This window comes from Pleurodeles waltl, chromosome 5 (assembly GCF_031143425.1).
Source record: "Pleurodeles waltl isolate 20211129_DDA chromosome 5, aPleWal1.hap1.20221129, whole genome shotgun sequence".
Classification (NCBI taxonomy): Eukaryota; Metazoa; Chordata; class Amphibia; order Caudata; family Salamandridae; genus Pleurodeles; species Pleurodeles waltl.
The window spans coordinates 516,495,008-516,512,124 of NC_090444.1; positions in this window are offsets into that span (position 1 = coordinate 516,495,008).

The following is a 17,117-nucleotide window of genomic DNA, read 5'->3' on the forward strand; positions in this document are numbered from 1 at the left end:
GAACTGGCCCTGGGCCTGTTAACCAGAGCAAAGGCAGGGTCAATTACCATCAGTGTCAGTCTGAAATATTGGGGTGAACATGATAAAAGGGTAACTTTCTCACATGTAGCATATGTCTTCTCTAGTATCTTCAATCTCCTAATCCCGCCATGCCTATTATAACTATTTATTTGGATGGGTGGGGTGAAGCAATGAAAAATGTATATGAATCTCATATTTTATATAGGATACAGCAGGAATATCCCTCAGGTTAAATATATATCATAGGCTTAGAAACTACAGCTACAATAGAGGTTCACACAGCAAACACATATGAAGGTTATTCCAGTCTTACAGGCATGAGTTGCAGTCTACAGCATGAATGATGGTGTCATAAGAAGCTTAATACATACGGCTGATGGTATGTCTTCAAATTAGTTCTCAAATAACAGCTGTAGCAGCAAGTGCCCTTTGGTAAGAAGAAAACAACATTACTAATAAGTGTTCCCAGCTCACCAGGGAACACCCCTTAGTATCTGCTTAACAAATAGTGTGGAAATTCAATGTGTTTTTGTTGCATATTATGATTAGGAAATGTATCCAAATATTCCTTGACAATCGAAGTGTAACTGGCACCCGAATCAGCCATAGCGCATTCCTCCACCCCATCCACCTTAATGGTACAATAAGGTTGCGCCGCATCATTAGCAACTCCAACTTCTCTGATTTGTAAAATAAACTCTTCTTCAGGACCTCCCAAATCTTCCTCACTTACCATGCGAATTGATCCTTTCAGTTTAGAAGATGCCCTCCCTTCCCTTTGCAAACAAAATGTCCTTTGGTTTTACACTTCCTACACACTTGCCCAAGGGCACGGCAATTGGGATCTGTAGCTATGTGCCCTTTCGGCCCACAGTTCTAGCATGAATATGCCTTTTGATCCGACCAACCACCATGCGAGAATACAATTTCCTTCCTGTTTTTTTACTGTACTGGATGGGTTAGTCGGCACCACTTCTACTTTCCCAACACTACCCGTTGTCATCTCCTTGAGTCCTTCCTGGGTATTCTCTGCCCTTCTTGTTATATCCATGGCTTCCACCAGCGTTAAGTTCTCTGTGTTCAGCAGCTTTTATTGCATGAGTTTGTCGCCTAGTTTCTGTACTAATTGATCCCGCAGCATCTCATCTACAAAAACCTTTGTAATTGCACGTGGATGCCACTTTTCACAACGCTGTCATAAAATTGTCTATTGACTCCCCGGGCATTTGAGCTCTTTGTAAAAACCTAAATCTCTCCACCACCTCATTCTTTTCCTTTTCACAGTTTAAATTAACCTCTTTAACACCATTTCATAACCATCACTCTCTGAATCTTCATCATCTTCATCTGGCGCTGTTGGTAGATGTTTTGAGACACATCACCTTTCTGCCCCAAAAGAATGTTTCAACATAGCCAGTTTGTGAGATGCAGTAAATATATCACCACCAACAGCTTCAACGTATGCCCGAACTCCTTCCTTTCAGTACTGCCATTAAACAACTGGCTCACCAGGCATATTTAAGAACTGAGTAAGTGCTATCACGCCCTGCATTTTTGGTACAGAAGGATACAAAATAACCTTTCACGGGGATTGCTGTGTTTATTTAATAACAAAGTCTCAAGGTTCTCTGCTACCCTGTTATTTAAGGTGTGCACACGTATCTTTAATACAGCATAGCTCTACTTGACAAAAATGCTGTTGTAGTGAAATGTTGTCAGTTTCTGGTGTGCGCATCACCATGCAGCTCTCTTCTCTTTCAGAAAAATGAGCAATGGTGTGTGCATCACCACGCTTGTAAAATATAAGTAACAATGTTATGTGTCAATTACGGGTCTGTGCATCACCGCGCAGCTCTTCACTGTTTTTCCACAAATCATATATATTAGTTTCTGGTGTTTGCGTCACCTTGCTGTAACAGCAAACACCACCAAGGATGGTAGCGGACAGGTTGCTAGGTAACGTATGCTGCATTCAATGCGCTACTGCCAATGTGTCACCACGCGCATTGGTAATGCGCGCACGTGCACACCAAGGCCCATATTTATACTCTGCGCTGGATTTGCTTCATTTTTATTACGCAAATTTGGCGCAAACTTAACTCCATATTTATACTTTGGCGCTAGACCCATCCAGCGCCAAAGTTATGGAGTTTGAGTCATTTTTTGTAAGTGAAAACCTACCTTGCGCTAATGACATGCAAGGTAGGCGTTCCCGGCAAAAAATGACTCTAAGGCATGTGTGCCTTATTTATCCTCCTGCGTCATTTTGATGCACAGGAGGAGGCGGGCCTTTAAAAATGGTGCCCAGCCGGATTTGCGCCGTTTTTTAAAGCCTGGGTCAGGGCAGGCGTTAAGGGACCTGTGGGCTAATTTCCATGGTCTCTGACCATGGAAGGAGTCCACAGGTGCCCCTCCCTGCCAGGGACACCCCCTGCCACCCTCGCTCACCTCTGGAGGGCACCCATGGATTGGGGGACCCATCTACGGTAAGTAGATGTAAGTATTTGTTTTTTTTTTTAGGTGGCATAGGGGGGCCGAACTTGGGCCCCCCTTCATGCCACTGTCCCCAATGGCCATGCCCTGCGGACAGAAGTCCCCTGGGCATGGCCATTGGGCAGGGGGGTGGGGGGCATGACTCCAGTCTTTGCTAAGACAGGAGTCATTTCCATGGGGGTTGTGCGTCAAAAAATGACGTTAGTCAGGTTAGAGTAATTTTTTTATTACTCTAACCTGACTTCCACCATTCTTTGACGAACAACCCCCAGTCTTCCCTACGCCTCCGCTGCCCGGTTAGAGTCATTTATTTTGACGCTAACCAGGCCGCAGCGCTGGCTACCGTCATTCCTTAAATATGACGCCTGGCTGGCGCGTTGAAATGGCGGTAGCCGGCGTCAAACTTTTTGATGCAAACCTGCGCTGACGCAGGTTTGCGTCAAAAAGTATAAATATGGGCCTAAAATTCCTAGTGGGCCAGGTGCTTCCTCATGTATAGGCCACTGACCTTTTCAGTCTCGTTTTGCCTCACATCGCCCGCATGTTATGGGGAGAAATCCTCAGCTAAACCTTCAGTACAGCGCAATCCGGGGAGCAGCCCAACTGCCTGCTTCCCCGCTGCCATGTATAACTTGCTGCCGGCTCCTAAAACAGGATGCTCTCATCTTCACCAGCCATCCTCGTCGCAGATGGCCACTCATAGGAAGACATAATGAAAAGTTTATTTAGGTTCAATACAACATGAAGAGGGAGTTATCGGCCAGCCCTTCAACCACCTTCACTCTGCCATTTCCCCATCACACAAAAAATTTGCACATTTTTATAAATAACATGGAAATGAACAAACAAACATATTTCCATTTTAAATCAATCAGCTATTTTTCCCCAAATAAAGTCTTGCATTTTTATCAAGCACTCATTTGTACTACTATAACAAATGTAGAGAGTCTGACTAACATGAATATGTATGACTGCCACGTATCATGGATGCCCATAATACGATTGTTGAGGTCAAATGACAGTTATGCTATGTAATGCCAGGTTGCACAATATAAGCCATGGGTTATCGCCATATGACAGTGACAGCTGCCACTTTACCTGAGATGGCAACAATGTTGGCACATATTCTGAAAAAATGCAAGCCATAGCTACTTGTTGTAAGGTCAGCAATATGCCAGGGATAGTGAACCTCATCCCTATGATTCCTTCAACATTCCAGTGTCAGTCACCTTATGCCAGAGGCATCATAATGCCTAAATTGGCCAAAATACACCAAGGAAGGCCATCTTACGAATGGTCCTCATAACGCCACCATGATGCCTCGCATACCCACAAAATGCCCAGAATGGTTGTTATGTGGGATCTGCACAAAGTCTACAATGCTCAACATATTCCAGAGAGGGCCAATTTAGGTCAGTGCAGCCATAATTCCTAGAATGCTTTCAGTACGCCAAGGAGGACCATTATAATGCCTAGAATGATCCAAAATATGGAAAAGTGTTCATTATAATTGGAAAATCCTGAAATATGCAAAAGGACATAGGCCCTCATTGGCGGTAAAAGCCGCTTACCGCCGTGCAAAAGACCGCCAACACACCGCCGCAGCCGCGGAATTCCGCCACAGCTATTATGACCCACAGTTCTGAATCCGCCAAAATATAGACACCCACACAAGTCCGCCACACCAAAGGTCAGTGAGAAACTGGTGAAAACAAAACCTCCACCGTCACGCCAACAGAAATACGCCCACACTATCACGACCCACGAATCCACGCACACATACAAAACACAACCACATTGGACTATTTAAAACCCACACACCTGATACACATACACACACCACTCCCACACACCCAATACAATATAAAACCCACACCCACATCACCCACAAACCCTTACGACAACAATTCACGAACGAAAGCCAGAGAGAGACAGCACCAGCAAGAACAACAGCATCCACAGGCACACAACACCATCACCCACAGAACTTCCACGCACCTCACACAACACCCCACTACATATCAGCACACTTATCACCCCACACTCCACCCCACACATCACCTACACCACCCCATGGCACGGCAAAGACACCCCAGGTTCTCAGAGGTGGAGCTCAGGGTCATGGTGGAGGAAATAGTCCGGGTAGAGCCACAGCTATTCGGAGCACAGGTGCAGCACACCTTCATAGCTAGGAAGATGGAGCTATGGTGAAGAATAGTGGACAGGGTCAACGGAGTGGGACAGCACCCAAGAAATCGGGAGGACATCAGGAAGAGGTGGAACGACCTACGGGGGAAGGTGCGTTCCGTGGTCTCAAGACACCACCTGGCGGTTCAGCGGACTGGCGGTGGACCCCCACCTCCTCCCCCACAACTAACAACATGGGAGGAGCAGGTCTTGGCGATTCTGCATCCTGAGGGCCTCGCAGGAGTAGGTGGAGGAATGGACGGACTCTGGTAAGACAAATCTTAACTATTACATCCCCCACCCTACCTGCATGCCAGCACATACCCCCACCCTCGACCCCAGCACTCCAACTCCTCACAAATGTCCCAACATCACAAACCACACATCCCAACACCAAGCCCTGCATGCAACAACAAAGCATGGACACCCATCACTAAAGCATGCCCACTGCACGTACCCATACATCCCCCTAAACCATCATCACACGATGTCCCACACAGGAATGCAAGCACTGGGGTACACGGTCACCCACCCATTGCACACCATGACACACACAGATGTAAAAAACATCCTTTTATACCCCTGCAGGACTCCTACCCAACGTCACCGGACAGGAGGGTCCACACATGTCCACACCACCAACAGAAGAGGCCCACAGTGATGACAGCACCTCTGTTCAACTGGATCTAGATGACCAGCCCGGCCCATCGGGGACCTCTGGACAGTCGGTTCCCATCACACAGTCACAGGCCACTACAGAGCTTCCCCCCTCTGGAAACACCAGCACAGCACCCACCCAGCGGGCCCATACCTCTGTCCCCAGGACACGTCAATCAGCTGTGTGTCCACCACTACAGGGAACCCAGGCTAACCCACCACCCCAACAACAACAGGGACCTGGGGGCAGTGGCAGTGGGCACACGGACCAGGGGACGGAGACACAGGAACACAGGGGAACTGGGAGGGCTGCTGTGCGACAGGGGGCGGACAGGCCAAGGGAACCCACTCTCCACGAGGCCCTCTCCTCCATCATGGGAGCCCACCACCACTCCCAGGAGACGATGGCAACGGTACTGGCCAAGTTTCAGGAGACCCAGCGCCTGCAGGAGGAACAGTATATTGGCTTCAGGGAGGAACTCAGAACCATCAACTCCACCCTGGGCACCATCGTAGGGGTGCTGAAGGAAGTACTCAACACCAGGAGGGACACTGTGGCACTACAAGGGGCCCCTGACACTAGCATGGACGATGAACTGCCCACCACCTCCGCCGGCGCTAGTGGACTGGACCCCCCCGCCACAGGACCACCACACCAGCACCCCACCCCCTGCAGAGGGAGAACCACCTTGCAAACGGTCCCTGAGATCCAGTAACAAGACAGAGCACGATGCGAAGACCCCCGCCAAGAAATTAAACCACCCTGATTGTCATCCTACTGTCCCACTTTGTCACCCTGTCCATACTTAAACTGCCCCACCTCCACTTCCTATGCCCCTTTGGACAATGTACCTGTGAGACTAATAGACTGGACTCTGCCATGGACATTCCTCCATCATCACCCCTCACTATTTTACAGCATTCTCCAATATTGAGCACCAAAATAAACACCCTTAAAGCACAAAACAATCTGGAGTCTGTCTGTGATTTTGAAATAGTGTATTAGCAATTACAGTGTCAAAATGCTCTTTCAATTGTAATGTCAACATACCTATGTCACACAGCTCTAGTCCATGAGGAATCAAAGCAGATGTCACACAGTGGGACCCACATCTGTGAAATCGTAAGGGAAAGTGACAACTCAGTGACCATACACTGGGTGAAAACGACAGAGAGTAGAGAGGCAGTAGTGTTTAAGTGCATGTAGTAGGCAGGTCTGTACTCTTACCTGTGTCTCAGTGGAAATATTGCTGGATCACTGAGTCCCTGTTGTTCATGGCTTCTTCCTCGTCTTCACTGTCCACAGGCTCCACAGCTGCCACAACACATCCATCTGGACCATCCTCCTGCAGAAAAGGCACCTGTCGTCGCAAAGCCAAGTTTTGAAGCATACAGCAGGCCACGATGATCTGGCACACCTTCTTTGGTGAGTAGAATAGGGATTCACCTGTCATATGGAGGCACCGGAACCTGGCCTTCAGGAGGCCGAAAGTCCGCTCGATCACCCTCCTAGTTCGCCCATGGGCCTCATTGTAGTGTTCCTCTGCCCTTGTCCTGGGATTCCTCACTGGGGTCAGTAGCCATGACAGGTTGGGGTAACCAGAGTCACCTGCAAATGGCGAGGGACAACTGTTAGACACATACTAACCTGTAGGGATATCCCCAGACAACCATTCCCACTGACTAGCTTCCAGGTGCTCACCTAATAGCCACACATGGTGCCTCTGGAATTGACCCATCACATAAGGGATGCTGCTATTCCGCAGGATGTAGGAGTCATGCACTGAGCCAGGGAACATGGCATTCACATGGGAGATGTACTGGCTGCCAAACATACCATCTGTACATTCATCGAATGATAACTCTTCCGGTTTCTGTACACCTGTTCACTCCTGTGGGGGGGGACCAAAGCCACATGTGTCCCATCAATGGCACCTATGATGTTGGGCATATGTCCCAGGGCATAGAAGTCACCTTTCACTGTAGGCAAATCCTCCACCTGAGGGAAAACGATGTAGCTCCGCATGTGTTTCAGAAGGGCAGACAACACCCTGGACAACACGTTGGAAAACATAGGCTGGGACATCCCTGATGCTATGGCCACTGTTGTTTGAAATGACCCACTTGCAAGGAAATAGAGCACTGACAGCACCTGCACTTGAGGGGGGATTCCTGTGGGATGCAGATAGCTGACATCAGGTCTGGCTCCAACTGGGTACACAGTTCCTGGATTGTGGCACGGTCAAGCCTGCATGTGATTATCACATGTCTTTCCTCCATTGTCGACAGGTCCACCAACAGTCGGTACACCGGAGGATGCCGCCATCTCCTCACATGTCCCAGTGGACGGTGCCTATGAAGGACAACAGCGAGCACAAAGTCAAACAACTCAGAGGTACGTACCCACAGTTTACACAGAACACCATTCAAACACAAAAAGTGGCCTGTATGTGTGTTGAGTCTAGGCCTAGGTATGTGTGACGCAGTTGAAAATGAAGCCATGTGGGCCCCTGAAATGGCAGCTGCCTGACCTGTAAAGTGGGATAACTGCGCTGGCGTTGTACACCGTCGCGGTAGGCGGTCGAAGACCGCGGCGCAATGCTGCATTGGTTAACATTGGACCCTATGGGTCCCAGGAGCCAATGACAATGTACGCCGGCAGTGATGGTACGCACCGCCGCGGACGTGACTGCCATTTTCTATCTGTTCAATCACTCGATACCTGATCTTCGACAGGAGAGACCTACACTGCAAGTGCTGCTGTGACCTCGGTCTGGAAGAGACAATGGCTCGAGTGTCTGGGGAAAGGGCCCCTGCCTTCACATCGGAGGAGTTGGAGAAACTCGTGGATGGGGTCCTCCCCAGTACACGCTACTCTACGGTCCTCCAGACAAACAGGTAAGTACACTGGAAGCATGATGTATGGGCTATGCCTGTGTGGAGAGGGCTGGATGTAAGAAGGAAGGGGGGAGAGTGCGGCGTGCATGAAACGACGGTGAATGCATGTGCCACATGGCAAGGGTAGGGATGGGGGCCCATCACTTTGACGGTGGAGTTGGTAATAACTTTCTCATCCCACTGTACAATTCATGTAGGTCAGCGCCCACCAGAAAAAAAAACATATTTGGCGTGCCATCGCCAAGGACGTCCCGACCCTGGCGGTCTACCACAGACGGAGCACCCACTGCCGGAAAAGATGGGAGGACATTCGCCGCTGGAGCAAGAAGACGGCGGAGGCTCAGCTGGGGATGGCCTCCCAACGTGGGAGGGGTACCCGTCACACCATGACCCCCCTGATGTTCAGGATCCTGGCGGTGGCCTACCCGGAGTTGGATGGGCGCTTGAGGGCATCACAGCAGCAACAAGGGGGTGAGTACACTCTCATTCTGCTGACTTTGCGCGCAGTGGAGGGGTCTGGGTGGGGGAGGTGGGCTGTGGGTTTCCCTAGGCCAGGGCGAGTTCCGTAGGCAAGGTCCCTCCGTAAGGCAGGCCATGTGGCATCCAGCCCACCTCTGTAGAGTGCCAACTACACCTAGTCATGCCCCTGTGTCATCTATGTGTGCAGATGTCGTCCATAGCCTTGTTGGCCATTTCCCAGGAATTGAACAGTGGAGCCCAAGAGCGCGGCGTAGTGCAGGGGGCTTGTGTGTCTGTCGTGTCCGCCAACGGCAGCGGTAATGCATGCACTCAACATGTCTTTCTTCTGTCGTCCACCCCCTTTTTGTGGTCTCCCTGTTCTTGTGTGTCTTAGCATCATCAGGCGGAGGAGCAGTGGCACCGGAGCACCAGGGGGCTGCATCCCACATGGCCATGGAGGGCCACACTACGGAATCGGAGTTCATCAGTGGGACGGAGGGTGAGGGGAGCATCACAGCGGGGACAGGAGCTGAGACCAGTGACACGGACTCGTCCTCTGATGGCACCACCCCTCTACAGGTACAGCCGCCACCCCCCCTTCCAGCACCGCCCTCCCAGCAGCCCCTCAGCCTTCGCCTGGCCCGCTCACCCGGGAGGGTGGGCATCACCTTCGCCCCAGGCACCTCAGGCCCTGCCCCAGTCACCCCTGCTGCCCTCAGTGAGGAGGCCATTAACCTCCTCAGGTCCCTCACTGTTGGGCAGTCTACCCTTTTGAATGTCATCCAGGGTGTAGAAAGGCAGTTGCAACAAACAAATGCATTCCTGCAGGGCATTCATTCTGGTCAGGCGGCCCTTCAGCGAGCTTTTCAGACTCTGGCCTCAGCACTGATGGCAGCCATTGTCCCTGTCTCTAGCCTCCCCCCTCCAACTTCCTCCACCCAGACCCAATCCCCTCTACCTCAGCCTACCCCAAGCACACCTACAGACCAGCATGCACACACGTCAACACACAAGGGAAGCTCAGGCAAACATAAGCACCACACATCCTACAGGCACTCACGCAAGCATCACACACATGCAGACACACCAACATCCACTGCCTCCACTGTGTCCCCCTCCTCCTCGTCTCCCTCCTCCCTCCCTATCTCGTCTACACTCACACCTGCATGCACTACCTCTACAGCCACTACGTCCCTCTCCAGCACACCCACCACCACACCCCGCTCACGTGCAGTCACCACCCCCACTATCATTCACACGTCCCCCGTGTCCTCTCCCAGTGTGTCTGTGACACCCCCTCCCAAGATATACAAACGCAGGCACACACCCACCCAACAGCCATCCACCTCACGACAGCATCCAGCGCATGCACCTTCACCCAAAGTCAGCAAACGAACACCTCCTACAAAAACAACCTCTTCCTCCACTCCCAAACCCCTCCAGCTACCCGTCCCAGTGTGTCCCAAAAACTTTTCCTGTCCAACCTTGACCTCTTTCCCACACCTCCCCCACCCCGTCCGTCTCCTAGGTCCCGAACTAGCACCTCAGCCACAACATCTCCAGGACCAGTGGTGCCTGTAGTCACCGGAATCTGGAGTGCACCGGCCACCAGGGCAGCCAGTGTGGCACGGAGCCACAGCACAGACAGTCCCCCATCTGTGAAGCATCAGAAGTTGGCCAGTGCCCGGTGGGAGAGGGGAACCAAAAAAAAGCCACTCCCAGGGGTCCCGGTGGGAGTGTGGAGTCAGCTGTGACACCTTCCAAGGTGGGGAAGGGCCACAAGAAACCCGGCAAGTCTGGGAAGAGCAGCACAGTGGAGAAGACCGCCATCATCCCCGCTGCCCAGGAGGCCACCGCCAGCAAAAGCCCCGCTGGGCCATGAAGGACCGCCAGCACAAGCCCCACTTGGCCATGAAGGACTGCCAGCAAAAGCCCCGCTGGGCCATGAAGGACCGCCAGCAAAAGCCCCGCTGGCCCATGAGCGGCAAGGGCACTGACGCTACTGAGTCCGTCACGGGTGAATGAAGCACTCTGGGCACCATGCCCCCTCCAGAACCAGTGGAGAGATCCATCCACTACCTCTGTCCTTAGCAGGATGAAGCACTCTGGGCACCATGCCCCCTCCAGAACCAGTGGAGAGATCCGTCCACTACCTCTGTCCTTAGCAGGATGAAGCACTCTGGGCACAGGCCCCCTCCAGAACCAGTGGAGACTGTCATCCACTTGAGAGACTGTGGCTTGGCACTCCCCAGGATGGAACAGTGGGCAAACCACCCACTGTAGAGACTTGAGAGACTGTGGCTTTACACTCCCCAGGATGGAACAGCGGGCAAACCACCCACAGTAGAGACTTGAGAGACTGTGGCTTTGCACTCCCCAGGATGGAACAGTGGGCATGTGGCCCCATCGTGGATTTGGCGTCGTGCACTCAACCGGCTGAGGTGCCCCTCCCTTCCCCCCCACCCTGAGGTGCCTGTTAAGTTGCTCTCTGATGCCCCTGCAGTGTTCTCTCCGTCATGGTTGGGGATCTTGTGTGGGCCTCGCCCACACCATGTGGTCCCAGTGTTCCACTGACTTAATTAGAGCACTACCTGGACTACTATGCTTGGTATATATTTTGTACATGGTGTATATATATATTTCTGCCTACTTGCTTTTAATATACTACAATGGTTACACTCATTTTCTATTGTCTTTGCATTCTTCCGGGGGGTCTGGGGGTGTAACTGTGATGTATTGATATGCATTAGTGTGTGTGTTGTAGTGGGTGGGGGTGGGGGTGGGGGTGTTGCGTGCTGCGTGTTTGTGTCACTGTTTTTTCCCTCCCCCCTCCCCTGTGTCGTAGGTGCAGTACTCACCGTGGTCTTCGCCGCCGGCGTTCGTGCTCCTGGTAGAGGAGCAGGAAGACTATTGCAGGTAGAATTTGGCGTTCCGGCTCCATGGTGTCCTCGTTCCTCGTGGGGTGTGTAGAGGTGAGCGTTTTCCCTTCGGAATTCCTGTTTCCGCCGTGTTTTTGTTCGCGTTGAATCCGCCCCGGAAAAGGTGGCGGATTGGCCTGTCACAATAGTGTGGGCGGTACATTGTCCTCCGCCTGTCTGTTGGCGGTGACTGCCGTGCTGTTTGTTTGTACCGCCGTGGCGGTCGGAGTGTTAAAGTGGCTGTCTTTGTTGGCGGTTTCCGCCACAGTCGTAATAGCAGATTGTTTTTCACCGGCCTGTTGGCGGTCTTACCGCCGCTTTATCACCGTCCGGCAGGGTTGTAATGACCACCATAGTGTGGCATGGCCAATATCATGCAGAGAATGCTCACCCCTATATCTACTAATGTCACTCACACCTCAACCTCCAAGAATCCCTCTCACCTCCACCTACTTCTCATTCGATCAACGCCACTGCTCAATTTCACTCACCTTTCTTATCACAGCTTCTCCCTCACCTAAATCCCTACATATCGCTCTGATACTTCTACAGCCGTATCCTGTTTTATCACCACCAAACTACTGCTTCTGCTCCATCCTTTTTCATGGAAAGGGTAGACTGCCCAACAGTGAGGGACCTGAGGAGGTCAATGGCCTCCTCACTGAGGGCAGCAGGGGTGACTGGGGCAGGGGTTTTCATCCTTTTGGGGCTGAATCGTTAGGTCTCTTAATATGCACTCCGTTGTAACTTATATCCAAATTTGTAATATGTTTGTAATGAATTCCAACCTAACTTGGGTTTCCAACCCCCAGCAGAGGTCTTATCTGACAAGGTTTAGATGGTCCACCATCTAGTTGCCTTTCCCATTGCTGGCTCCACGGTCAACCTTTCCTTTCGCTGCCCATGTGATGTTACTTCTTTTCAATCTATAGAGTATTTTATCTTATTTTGTAAGCTGTGTTACCCACTTACAGCCCAGTTCTTGCACCATATTTGATTGTACAAGCATTTTGCAGCATGTAAAGATGGTTTCAGTTATCTCCAATCTTTAGCCACGCCAGAAATGTGTGCCTCCGTACTTAGTTATATAATCACAGCAATCAGACTTAGGAAATGTTATGCCTTTAAAATAATGGTTGTACTGTAGGTATTTTGATGTATTTTAAAATTATTTAATTATTGTTTTTATCTTTTAAGGTGTAGATTGTTTTATTAATGTGTTTTTATGATCAAAACTTTAATCGAATAAAGATTGACCTAGGACTTCCTTTTCTTTTTCACCATGGCTTTCTGTCGTTTTTTCTTCCACCTTTCTTTACTTTACATTTTTCATGCATATTTTATTTTCTTTGCTTCCTTATTATTTTTTTCAAACTCTTGGCAATTCTTCCTTTATTCTGTTCTTTGTGTCTTCTTTCAATCCCTGTCTTTACATCTTTCTCTCTCACCGTGCATTCTTTTTCCATCACTACCTCTCACCAAATGTATTTTATGTTTTTCTTCCTTGACCTAACACCCCTTCTCCTTTTCTTTCCACTTTGTTTTCTTTACTTTTTGCTTTTTTCATTTGTCTTTGCCTCACTCCTTATTTTCAGTTTTTTTCAGTTTCACCCTTCTTTCCAATGCAATCTTTGCTTCCATACATCCCTTTGCCTTCGCGCCTTTTCTTCATCTGCATTTTCATAATTCAGTTCCCTTCCTTAAATGGCTTCCTTTCTTTCTCCTACTTTTCCACTCACTTTATTTATCCTCTGTGTTCTTTTGGCTTCCTTTCTTCTATATTTTGTTTTCGCTTTCCTTTAATTTAGACCATTCTCCTATTCATCTGAGTTTAATCTCTTTCCATCTTTCATTCTTCTGATATTTGTTTCAACCTTTCTATCTTTCCCAAAGCATTTCTTTTTTGCCTTCTTTCTGCCTGTTGTTCTTACTTTCGATTTCCCTTTTTATCTGTCTTACTATCTCTTTCTTTTACACTCTTCCCTTCTCCTATCTGTTTGGTTCTACCCTTATTTCCATCCATCTTTCTCACTTTTACTCTTTCCTTCTGTGCTTCCTTCCTTCTTGACTTATTACCATCCAACTTCCCTTCTCTTCATTAGACTTACCTTTTACCCTTTATCCCTTCTTTCCACCACCTTCCCCTTCTTTGCGTCCATCTTTTTTTCTTCGCTTCTTTCTCTTGTTTCCATCCATTGTCCTTTGTTTTATCCTGCTTTTATTCTTCCTCTTTCATTCTGTTAGCTTTCATTCTTGCCCTTTGTTGTTTTTACTTTTTCTATCCATCTCTCCTTTTCCACTTCCTTCCTTGTCTTGTTTTCGTCCCATCATTCTTCTTCCCTTCCTCTTACCAGTCTTTCCTTCCCTCCATAATTCCCCTTCTTTTTCTCTTCTTATTTTTCCATGCTTTCCTTCCTTCTATTCCTTCTTCCTTTTTCCTTCTTTTATCTGTCTTTCTTTCTTTCGTTCCTACTTTCTTCCCTTAGCCCTTCATTCTGTCCTTCTTCCCTTCGTCCCTTTTTATCTGTTTTTCATTCTTTCCATGCCAATTCTCTCTTCCATTCCTTTCTTCTCTTCATTCTTCCCTTTTTTCTTTTGCTCCATCTTCCGTTCTTCTCTCATTCCTTTTTTTAATTCCTTTCCTTCTTTGCCTCCACTCCCTTTTTTAAGGTTTATCTTGCCATTTTCCTTGCAATTGTTTTCTTCCGCATTTTCATAATTTCTCTTTTTTTTTATTGTGTTTGGTTTCTTTGGTATCCCTCACCCCCAGCCCAAAAGCTTTGTTATGTTATCCTACTGCAATTTTATTTATTAGCAGGATGTGAGATCCCGTTTGGGCAAAGCAGAGGCTACTGGCATGGACATCATTTAGGTGTCACAGATGTGACCTCTTTCTTGCCCCTTGTGACCACTGGTACTGTCTTTGCGACCCTTGACTTCAGAGGTGGCAAAATCAGTGCCAGGAGCGCAATGGCAGTGCGTCCTTGTGGATGTCGGTTGAGTCTCCTTTATTGTTGTTTTCTCTAATTTCTTATTACAGTAATAGTAAATAATATTTAATTATTCTCTATTAGCGTAATAAAATACAATTCACTATGGCGCCCTCCTTGGCAGCTGACATAAGTAAAAATGCTTTAACTTGCTTGTGTGCCGCGAATGTAATGGTTACATCCCGCGGCACAGTGCTCCTGTGCAAAGGATGTAACCATTACGTCCTGGCACTGGAGCACGGGGGAAGTGCTAGCGCTCCCCCCTGTGGGCCTACCCCCACCCACTCAGGGCAGGGATGGAAGGGGAATCACTTCTCCTTCCACCTTCCCCCTCTCCCCCCATCTAATGACGTCAGCATGCGATCGCGCGCTGACATCATCAGAGGGTGCCGATTGCGCTGGAAGCCATTTGCTTCCAGCACATCTTGGAGAAACATGTGAGTTTCTTCTCCGGGTGGGGTGGGGATTACTAAAAAAGAGGTATTGGGGGAAAGAAAAGGGTTTTTGTTTCCCTCAATGTCTCTTTTAGCATTCCTGCACTGTGATCGGGCAGCAGGAATGCCCACTAGACACCAGGGGTTTTCTTTTTTTGTTCATTTTAGTACGGGCAGCAGCCCCTTAGGCAAAGATTGCTCCCCTTACGGGGGCATCTTATTTATGACCATTTATTCCCCTCAGTCTCCCAAGTAAAATGATACCTCACTTGTGTGGGTCCCCAAAGCAAAGCCAACCTAAAACTGTATTAAAAAAATTGTGCTTATCAACTCGCTGTGCTATCCTCACAATCTCTGTACATTTGTGGCATTTTCCTGTTGCAGACACCTGGGCCACCCACACAAGTGAGGTATCATTATTATCGGCAGACTGAGGGGAACATTGGGTGGTAGGAAATTTGTACCGGCATAGTGATCCTACAAAGAAAAGTGTGGAAAATGTGGGTTTTTTAAGCTATATTTGAGGTTTGCAGGAAGTATAGGTAAGAAAATGTTGTGGGAGCCACGCAAACCACACCTCCCTTGTCTCCCACGGGTGTGTAGTTTTCAGAAATGTCTGGGTTTGGTAGGTTTCCCTAAATGACTGCCGCACCTGGGACAAAAAACGCAGATGCCCCTCCCCTGGAAAAACAGGTAGTTTTGTAATAGGTCATTTTGATGTGTCCACGTCCTTCTGTGATGTTCCAAACAATAAAACTGTGAAAAGAATTCACTTAGGTTATGTTAAAAAGACCTCTCACCCACCAACCAAGTTGGTGGCATGCTTCATCATCAGTGTCCCACTAGAGACACCTAGCATGTCACGGGTGTGCTGCGGAGCAGGTTTTTTCATTTTTACCACACATACTGGTTGGATTTGGGACAAGGGTGAGTGATGGTTCAGTAGATCAAATTTTATTAACAACAGATTTCACAAAAATGAAATGCATTGTTGATAACTGAAAGGCCAAAAAACTGAACCAATGACTCAAAGCTCATGAGCTGTAAAGCCGCGACAAGGCACCAACCGCTTTACAGTCCATTCACATACCTTTCATACATGACACGCACAAGACCATTCACACCGCCAGCCGCGGGCCGAGCACATTAAAACACTTGCATTAACAGACAGCGCCATTTAAGGGCCCATCACTTTCATATGCCTACATGCCTGATACAGCAATCACACGGGCTGATGGGAGTGTGTGGACTGGCGTTTGGCTAGCAGTGTGTTGCAGTGGCCAACAGCAAGTCACTATTTACACCGCCAGCCTAGCTCCACTCCCCGCACACCGCCAGCCAAGCGCCACTCAATGTACACCGCCAGCCAAGCGCCACTCCATGCACATCGCCATCACCTTTTTGTTTTTTAAACAACAAAGAAACCACTAACTAATTATAAATAAGTACAAAACTACAAAGACAAAAGCTCTAACTAAATGACAGTAATGCCATCCATGAAACTGAACATATGAAAATATAAAACAGGCAGTTTACGCTCACAGTAGTTCCCAATATTTTTTTGGAGTGTGGTAATTCCTGAAACAGCCACCCACACACAGCCCAGGCTTTGGTGGACAATCGGGACAGTACATAAGAGTCTCCATCAGGATGCCTCTTCGAGCACAGACTCTACATTTCTTCTCGGGAAAGTCTTTTTTGGGCGTGGAAGGAATGTGCTCAGCAAAGTGGCGATCTTTCAATCTAGCCCCATCCTCCACCACTGCTTCTCTAGGAACTCTTGCCTGTTCCACCACAACAAGGGCCGCTATGACAGACTCCTGAACTTTCACAAATGTCATCCTTGACTCTGGAGAACTATTCTTGAACACAGCAAAAGCATTAAAAGTTGCCAAATGGAACAGGTGAATTTCTAACTTCTTATACAAAACGTAAGACTTACGAACAGCAGTATAAGGTTCCAACCTCTGATCAATTCTATCTATACCTCCCATCTGCCTATTTTAATCTAAAATGCACACAGGTTTGCGCACTTCAGCAGCCTGACCCCAAACAGACAC